This window comes from Lolium perenne, chromosome 7 (genome assembly GCF_019359855.2).
Source record: "Lolium perenne isolate Kyuss_39 chromosome 7, Kyuss_2.0, whole genome shotgun sequence".
In the NCBI taxonomy this organism is placed as follows: domain Eukaryota; kingdom Viridiplantae; phylum Streptophyta; class Magnoliopsida; order Poales; family Poaceae; genus Lolium; species Lolium perenne.
This window is the reverse complement of record NC_067250.2, coordinates 241236812-241247524: the sequence shown is the minus strand read 5'-3', so window position 1 is coordinate 241247524 and position 10713 is coordinate 241236812.

The window sequence follows — 10713 nt, the reverse complement described above, 5'->3', positions numbered from 1 at the left end:
GTCCATAGATTGAACGCTGAAGTTTGCATACTTTGTCATCATTTTTAGGATCGACAAAACCTTTGGGTTGTACCATATACAACTCTTCCTCAATGTCTCCATTAAGGAACGCCGTTTTGACATCCATCTGCCAAATCTCATAATCGAAAAATGCAGCTATTGCTAACAAAATCCTCACAGATTTTGGCTTCGCTATAGGTGAGAAAGTCTCATCGTAGTCAACTCCTTGAATTTGTCGGAAACCCTTTGCGACAAGTCTAGCTTTATAGACAGTAATATTACCATCAGCATCTGTTTTTCTCTTGAAGATCCATTTATTCTCGACAGCCTTGCGGCTATCAGGTAAGTCTACCAAAGTCCATACTTTGTTATCATACATGGATCCCATTTCGGATTTCATGGCTTCTTGCCATTTGTTGGAATCTGGGCTCATCATCGCTTCTTCATACGTCGCAGGGTCCTCATCATTGTTGTCCACAATCATGACATTTAGACAAGGATCGTACCAATCAGGAGTGGCACGTTCCCTTGTCGATCTGCGAGGTTCAGTAGTTTCCTCGTTCGAAGTTTCATGATCATTATCATTAGCTTCCTCTGTTGCCGGTGTAGGCGGTACATGAACAGTTTCCGGTATTGCGCTACTCTGATCAACGAGTGAAGATTCATCAATCTCATCGAGTTCTACTTTTCTTCCAGTCACTTCTTTAGTGAGAAATTCTTTCTCAAGAAAGGTTCCGTTCTTAGCAACAAAGATTTTGCCTTCGGATCTGTGATAGAAAGTATACCCTATAGTTTCCTTAGGGTATCCTATGAAGACGCATTTCTCCGCTTTGGGTTCTAGCTTGTCCGGTTGTAACTTCTTTACATAGGCTTCGCAACCCCAAACTTTAAGGAACGACAGCTTAGGTTTCTTATTAAACCATAATTCATATGGTGTCGTTTCTACGGATTTTGATGGTGCTCTATTTAAAGTGAATGCGGCTGTCTCTAATGCATAACTCCAAAATGATAACGGCAAATCAGTAAGAGACATCATAGAACGAACCATATCTAAGAGAGTTCGATTACGACGTTCGGACACACCGTTTCGTTGTGGTGTTCCCGGCGGTGTCAATTGTGAAAGTATTCCGCATTTATTTAAATGCATGCCAAACTCATAACTCAGATATTCACCTCCACGATCAGATCGTAGAAATTTAATCTTCTTGTTACGTTGATTTTCTACTTCACTTTGGAATTCCTTAAACTTCTCGAAAGTTTCGGATTTATGTTTCATGAAATAGATATACCCATATCTACTCAGATCATCTGTGAAGGTTAGAACATAACGATAACCACCGCGCGATGCTTTGCTCATTGGTCTGCACACATCGGTATGTATGATTTCCAATAAGTCAGTAGCTCGCTCCATCATACCAGAAAATGGAGTCTTAGTCATTTTTCCCATTAGACATGCTTCGCATCTATCAAGTGACTCAAAGTCAAGTGATTCAAGTAATCCATCAGTATGGAGTTTCTTCATGCGTTTCACTCCAATATGACCAAGACGCAGCGATTGCCACATATAAGTAGAATTATCATTCAATTTAATTCGCTTAGCATCAATGTTATGTATATGCGTAGCACTACTATCGAGATCTAACAGAAATAAGCCATTCTTTTCAGGTGCTCGACCATAAAAGATATTATTCATAAAAATGGAACAACCATTATTCTCAGACTTGAATGAATAACCGTCTTGCATTAAACAAGATCCAGATATAATGTTCATGCTCAACGCGGGTACAAAATAACAATTATTTAGGCTTAAAACTAATCCCGAAGGTAGATGTAGAGGAAGTGTGCCGAGAGCGATCACATCGACTTTGGATCCGTTTCCAACGCGCATCGTCACTTCATCTTTCAGTAGTCTTCGTTTATTCTTTAGTTCCTGTTTCGAGTTACAAATATGAGCAACCGAACCAGTATCAAATACCCAGGTACTAGAACGAGAACCAGTGAGATAAACATCTATAACATGTATATCAGATATACCTTGTTTCTTCTTCTTGACAAGGCCGCTCTTCAGATCAGCTAGATACTTGGAGCAATTACGCTTCCAGTGTCCCTTCTCCTTGCAGTAATAGCACTCAGCATCAGACTTAGGGCCGTTCTTAGGTTTCATAGGAGGCGTGGCAGCTTTCTTGCCACCCTTCTTGAATTTTCCCTTAGACCTGCCCTGTTTCTTGAAACTGGTGGTCTTGTTGACCATCAACACTTGGTGCTCTTTCTTGATCTCAATCTCAGCAGCTTTTAGCATGCCAAAGAGTTCAGGTAACTCCTTGTTCATGTTCTGCATATTGTAGTTCATCACAAAGTTCTTGTAACTTGGTGGCAGTGATTGAAGGACACGATTAATCCCCAGTCTGTTAGGAATCACTATTCCCAAGTCACTGAGTTTCTTGGCATGCCCGGTCATGGCGAGCATGTGCTCACTAACGGAGCTGCCTTCTTCCATCATGCAGCTGAAGAAGTGTTTCGATGCTTCATAGCATTCCACGGCCGCATGAGTCTCAAATATAGCTTTCAGCTCATTGACCAAGTCATGAGGATCGTGGTGCTCAAAACATTTTTGAAGATCGGCTTCCAGACTGCATAGGAGGGCACACTGAACTTGAGAGTACCGAGTTTTCCGAGTCGCATAAACATTCTTTACTTCATCGGTTTCAGTTTCTGCAGGAGGGTCACCTAGCGGTGCATCAAGCACAAATTGCAGATTTCCGCCAGAGAGGAAGATCCTCACATGACGGAACCAGTCGGTGAAGTTGCTACCGTTGCTCTTAAGCTTTTCTTTCTCTAGGAACTAGTTAAAATTGATTGGGGACGCCATCTCTACAACATATATTTGCAAAAGTTTAGACTAAGTTTATGACAAATTGAGTTCAAATTTTAATTCAACATAATTAAAAATCTAGGTGAACTCCCACTCAAAACAATATCCCCCGCATTGTCTTAGTGATCACACGAACCAAATCCACCACACCTAAGTCCGATCATCACGAGACAAGGTGTAATTTCAATGGCGAACACTCAAAGTGTTCATCATATCAACAATATGATTCATGCTCTACCTTTCGGTATCACGTGTTCCGAGACCATGTCTGTACATTCTAGGCTCGTCAAGGCCACCTTAGTATCCGCATGTGCAAAACTGGCTTGCACCCGTTGTATGCACTTGTTGATTCTATCACACCCGATCATCACGAGATGCTTCGAAACGACAAGTCTTGGCAACAGTGCTACTAAGGATGAACACTTTATTATCTTGAGATTTTAGTGAGGGATCATCTTATAATGCTACCGTCGCGATCTAAGCAAAATAAGATGCATAAAAGGATTAACATCACATGCAGTTCATATGTGATATGATATGGGCCTTTTGTCTTTGCGCCTTTGATCTTCATCTCCAAAGCACGGACATGATCTCCACCATCTTCGGGCATGATCTCCATCATCGTCGGCGTAGCGTCAAGGTCAATGGCGCCGTCTTCATGATTGTCCTCCATGTAGCAACTATTACAACTACTTTGAAATACTACTCAACATGAAATTTAAAGACAACCATAAGGCTCCTGCCGGTTGCCACAATACAATAATGATCATCTCATACATATTCATCATCACATTATGGCCATATCACATCACCAAACCCTGCAAAAACAAATTAGACGTCTCTAATTTGGTTTGCATATTTTACGTGGTTTAGGGTTTTCGAGAGAGATCTAATCTACCTGCGAACATGAACCACAACGTTGATACTAATGTTGTCAATAGAAGAGTAAATTGAATCTTCACTATAGTAGGAGAGACAGACACCCGCAAAGCCTCTTATGCAATACAAGTTGCATGTCGAACGAGGAACAAGTCTCATGAACGCGGTCATGTAAAGTTAGTCCGAGCCGCTTCATCCCACTATGCCACAAATATGCAAAGTACTCAAACTAAAGATAACAAGAGCATCAACGCCCACAAAACCATTGTGTTCTACTCGTGCAACCATCTATGCATAGACACGGCTCTGATACCACTATAGGGATTCGTTGCATAGAAAACAAAAAATTTCCTACCGCGAACACGCAATCCAAGCCAAGATGCAATCTAGAAGACGGTAGCAACGAGGGGATTATCGAGTCTCACCCTTGAAGAGATTCTAAAGCCTACAAGATGAGGCTCTTGTTGCTGCGGTAGACGTTCACTTGCCGCTTGCAAAAGCGCGTAGAAGATCTTGATCACGGCGCCACGAACGGGCAGCACCTCCGTACTCGGTCACACGTTCGGTTTTTGATGAAGACGACGTCCACCTCCCCGTTCCAGCGGGCAGCGGAAGTAGTAGCTCCTTTTGAATCCGACAGCACGACGGCGTGGTGTCGGTGGTGGTGGAGAATCCCGGCGGAGCTTCGCTAAGCGTGCGGGGAAGAAGGAGTAGTGGGGTGGCTAGGGTTTGGGGAGAGGGGGGCGCCGGCCATCTAGGTGGTGCGGCCACCTTGTGTTCTTGGGGTGGCCGGCCCCCTCCCCTTGGCCCTCATTATATAGGTGGAACACCCAAGAGTTGGTCTACAAGTCTTCGAATAAGACCCCAAACCAAAACCTTCCGTATCACATGAAACCTACCCAAGCTAGGACTCCCACTAGAGGTGGGATTCCCACCCTTCCTTGGGAGGGGGTGGCCGGCCCCCTTAGGGGAGTCCACTTGGGACTCCTCCCCCTTTAGGGTTGGCCGGCCGTGGTGGTGGAGTCCCTTTTGGACTCCGCCTTCCAAAGTGGTTTCTTCCGGACTTTTCTAGAACCTTCTAGAACCTTCCGTAGAACCTTCCGGATCATTTTAAATCTTATAAAATGACTTCCTATATATGAATCTTATTCTCCAGACCATTCCGGAACTCCTCGTGATGTCCGGGATCTCATCCGGGACTTCGAACAAATCTTCGAACTCCATTCCATATTCAAGTTCTACCATTTCAACATCAAACCTTAAGTGTGTCACCCTACGGTTCGTGAACTATGCGGACATGGTTGAGTACTCTCTCCGACCAATAACCAATAGCGGGATCTGGAGATCCATAATGGCTCCCACATATTCAACGATGACTTTAGTGATCGAATGAACCATTCACATACGATACCAATTCCCTTTGTCACGCGATATTTTACTTGTCCGAGGTTTGATCATCGGTATCACTCTATACCTTGTTCAACCTCGTCTCCTGACAAGTACTCTTTACTCGTACCGTGGTATGTGGTCTCTTATGAACTTATTCATATGCTTGCAAGACATTAGACGACATTCCACTGAGAGGGCCCAGAGTATATCTATCCGTCATCGGGATGGACAAATCCCACTGTTGATCCATATGCCTCAACTCATACTTTCCGGATACTTAATCCCACCTTTATAACCACCCATTTACGCAGTGGCGTTTGATGTAATCAAAGTACCTTTCCGGTATAAGTGATTTATATGATCTCATGGTCATAAGGACTAGGTAACTATGTATCGAAAGCTTATAGCAAATAACTTAATGACGTGATCTTATGCTACGCTTAATTGGGTGTGTCCATTACATCATTCATACAATGATATAACCTTGTTATTAATAACATCCAATGTTCATGATTATGAAACTAATCATCCATTAATCAACAAGCTAGTTAAGAGGCATACTAGGGACTCTTTGTTGTTTACATATCACACATGTATCAATGTTTCGGTTAATACAATTATAGCATGATATATAAACATTTATCATAAACATAAAGATATATAATAACCACTTTTATTATTGCCTCTTGGGCATATCTCCTTCACAATCTAGGTCCGTTGGGCAGGGGCGGGCGTCGATCTTCCTGTCATGACTCTGCCTCCTCGGCAGTGAGGCGTTCGTGGGCATCCCTTCCGTCATGAAGAAACCTGGGGTAGAAGCCCCGAGCATGGTGGTGGTGGTCATCTTCTTCGTTGGAGGTGGTCGGCCGGGCTGGTAGTCGTGTGGGGGGGGGGGATCATGGGATCTCACACAGGTTTCCGGCAAAGGTGATCTAGTTCGGGGTGTCATGGCGGTTGGTAAAAACTGAGCCTCGGTCTTGGCGGATGATGGCGGCGTCGGTCGACGTCGTTACCTTGTCGAAGGCGTCATCTTTGCCCGTCTTGGCACTACACTCGGCGAGTTGGGGATGTGCGGCTGCCGGTGAAAACCGTGCTCCGACCTCGGTTGGCGGACGATGGCGACGTGTCGCGCCGCTACCTTCTTGAAGGCATCGTCGTCGCAGTCTGCGGTCTCTCACTCGTGCTACTCCGGGGGAAACCCTAGGTCCGGGTCTCCCGGATCGGACGATGGCGGCGGGCCCTGCGTCGTTCTACCTTTTGGGGCATCGTTTTTGGAGCAGCTGCTGCATGTTGGCGGATTTCGGTGGAGTGGTGTTCATCTACCACATTGTTGGCGCTGAGTCTCAGTGGCATGGTGCTGCAGGGTATCGATGACATATGCGGGATGATGTATACGTGCAGGATGGTGGAGCCGTCTGGCGTCATGGTGGCATCGACGGTACGTCTTGCAATGTTAATGTGATGATCTCTCTTGAAGATGAAGTCGAGGAAGACGGCGGGAGCAACTTCTGTGGTGTGTGCGTTGGCGTGCGCTCAGAGTCTGCTTTACTGGATGTGTTTCTCACCTGCTATTTGACGGTTTGGGAAGGCATTTAGCTTTTTGGATGATGTGAGTTGGTGTATTGTCACCCTCTTCATCCCACTGTAGGTATAGTAAGGTTGTTTCATGATTGATATTTTGTATTGTTCTTGTAAGGTTTTGTGAATAATTTAATAATAAAAAGCCGTGTGCATCCTTTGGATGCAGAAGCTGGGACGATATTTCCCCCATTTCAAAATAAAAATAAAAATTATGCCTAATTATCCAACAATATAATCTCAGTTCTTAGCTTTTTCATCGGTTTTCGAAAAACGCAGAAACAACAAAAGATTGTATGCATTTCGATGACGGTACCGTCAGATGTTGGAATTTACAAAGTCAAAATTATAGTGGCAGCCACAAACGGGTTGTTCGAAAGGTTTTTACATGTATTTATGCATTGGCACAACCAAATACTTCTAGTACATCGTCATCTTATCTTCAAACTAATTATTTTGACCTCAACATATATATACAAATTGCAATGTAATGCCGTTCTTACATACAACTGTACAACGCTTGTCGTTAAATCACATGTATCCAGATATATTTATATTTATCTATTTACTGATATCAGCAATTAGTAATAGGGTTCGGAGGAAGTGGCACATTGCCACTAATCTTGAAAAATACTAGTACTTGGTAATTATTTTGATCTCGACGTATGCAAGTTGCAATGTAATGCCATTCTCATGTCGAACTCTATAATGTTGGATTAGTCTCTTTCAAAACGGTCCGATCGAGCTGATTCGTGGGCCAACCTATACAGTAATATGGATATGCCAGCTAGCTTCAAACTGTGAGTTCAAAACGGTGAGCGATGCTTCTGATTGAACTTTATGTTATGTAAGCATAACTGACTAAAATGCACTTTCAGTTCGGCAGTACTACCTCCGCTCCAGAAAATAGGAAGAACATTCTTTTTTTTCTTTCAAAAATCAACATCTAACAAGTTTGAGCAATCTTATAGAGGAAAGTATGAACACTTAGATGTACGGATCCAGCATAAATATATTTTCACATAGAGTAGATGCTAATATTTTTGCCTATAAGACTCTTAAAACTTATAAGACATTGACTTTTAACTATCACAAAGATACCAAATACACCTAGGCTACGCGACAACGGAATGTTCTAAAGATATTACAGATGCAAATAGCCCTACTAAAGAAGAAGGAAAAACAAATATCCCACTACGTTGGTCAAAACTTTGTAGCTCCAAACACAAGCGGCTATCAAGATAGCATATATGGAGTCTATTTATCCAAATCGATGCCTTCAACAAGAAAACATTGCATAAGCATTGTCGCCGCCCGACCATAGATCTTAGGTTCAAAATAATGCCTTCAAAAAAGTTATTGCCATACACATCCAATTAATTTTCAACCTGAGTATAAAGCTCAGTACTCCTCCTAAGCTGTTGCCCTCGCTTGCCGATTCCGCTGATGCAAATTAAAAATACCATGTAAAGTTCTCATCGTCTCGAAGACTCAGTCCGCCATTAGTAGACCTGAGACCTCAGCCTCCATGAAATTCTTCTATATGAAAATCGAAAATCAACAAGTCACATGATATCAATAGACAGCGAAGCTTCACACCACTCCCTCATGAAGTCGCACAGCCTGAAATATGGGTGCACACGACCGAATCTCATTGGATGGCAATCTACATGCGTCAAGCGATCTAATGGAGATCTAGAGTATCAAATCCATATATATGGATCCACCATCGAATGTATATATTCATAAAGTAGATGTCAATACTTTTGCCTATAATGACTGGTCGAAGTTATAAGGTTTGAGTTTTAACTAAAAACTAGCAAAAGTGCCCGTGCGTTGCACCGGGTGAAACAAACAAATATTCCTACAAACATCTATATGACACTTCTCCTCTGTGTGGTCACGGCATGTTGCGACATGAATAATAAGAAAAAAACCCATATACAAAAAATATGCTCAATTAAGAAACACTTATTTTTCCTTTAAGTGGCTGGCAGATATGTAAAAATATCACAAACAATCTCTAAAATATAACACACAACCACAAAATAAAATGAATCGCATATGCAATGCCCTTTCTTTTTTCCTTATTTTAATCAAGAAACTTCTTATTCGCACAAAAATAAAAAGGCAGATATAAGATTTTTTTGGGACCCAATCTCTGGTTTTCCTGGTGAAACTATACCCGGTCACAACCTCCACTAATCAGGGGAACTATTCTCAACCACACTACGTTTTTCCTGACAGAAGCAACACATTACATTTAGCATTAAGACACCCACTTCTGTATTCTTCTTCAATGAGACCTTGCACCATAGGGAGACAAAGAATACAGGATCCCATCACCTACGGCGCTACCACAGAAAACACGCCCAGTCAATATCGGATTGCGTGGTCAGAACAAAATTGTGCTTTGTTGCGAGGGTGCAGATTCCAGCCATGGAGAGTTAGGTGATTTCATCAAGGGAGACTTCCAAGTCCCTCATTGGTGTAAAATCTCTAGAAGTTGCACAATTCAAAGTTTCCCAGGTTTGTACCATGATTATATGCATCCATCCAACAGAACTGGGAAGAATATCGGAATTAACAATTCACAACAGGTCTACAGAATTAGCTCATTAGGCATTCAGATCTCCTCGTGCACCACATCGAGCAGGAAAACAACTCCGCATCGGTTGCGTCTTCTTGCTCCTCCCTCCACCACCCTCCTCCCCTGAATGGACCTGAGGAGTCAACGTGCGCAGCCTGCCGGACAACAGCCTCGTACACCGCTTCCTCCGTAGTTGTCCTAGCCGGCTCACACCGTCCGAGGCTCGCCCTCGCGATGAATCTCGTCTTCATGTTCCCAACAAGCAGGCGATGTAGATGCTGCAATTTCCGCGGTGAAGAGGTCCGAAGAACTTGCCGATCAGACCGTCATCGCTGTCGACTTGCTTTCGTCGGCCGTGTTGTGGCGTCCAATCGAATCTCTAGCTTGTTGTCTGATAGCTTGGAACATACGGTCGATTTCGTTCGAGATCGTCCCATATATAATGGATAGGAGCAGGCAAGAAGGGCTGGGCGGGATTGCAGAGTTTGTATCGATCTCTTTTCAGAAAGAGTCCTCCCAGATTGAGTACGGCCCGGTTTAACGGACGAAGGGTTTCCGTAAAGTCCAGCCCATAGGCGTAGGATTATTGGCGAAGGAAAGGGGTGTACGGAACCTTTGTCTAAGGTACAAAACAGAATCGACATCGATGGTCGAAACAAAACCAAGCGATTCAAAGATTTATTAAAGCAAAGAAGGTTGGACGAAAGCGCAAACATGACGGACCAAACCACGGAAACGCTTCGTACTTAAATTACTAATTTTTCAAGTAATTTTGAATCTGTATCTAATATCTGAAATCGCGGAGGGCACAACATGATTCAGTGGTAGATATTTAAGCATAAAAAATATCATATTATATCCATGTCTTTTTTTCAGTAATACACACGTTGTAACAAAAACAACATATCACGCTGAATGAACTGAATTCACCCAACATGGCAAACAATTAACATGACATGATGAAGCGAGCTGTGGCCACCAGACAGATCAAGAATCCATGTGCTTCTACAGGGACGCTTGCACATCAGGTAGCAGCTCACATCAGATGCTCATAGTATTGTCCAGCTGCGAAATCTTTTATTGTTATCCTAGCTCAAATGTTTATGGTAAACTTTATTACATCCATCATCATTACCAATTTCTTAAAGAGAAATGTACCCTTTGTAATTTAGTTAGTGTCAAAGACTTAGGAGTCTAGCTTTTGTCTAACTTCAAGGATTAATTAGCTCCAAAGCACACTTCTATAATCAAAATATGCATTGGCTCAATGATGCCCAGCTTCACCAAGATACTAATTCAGACCATTTAGTTAGCTTGAAACAAAATAAGGGTACTTGGTGCTCTACCTACTGAAACAAAAAAGGTCCTTGTGGTAATTTCTAATGAACAAAACCGTGAACTTTAC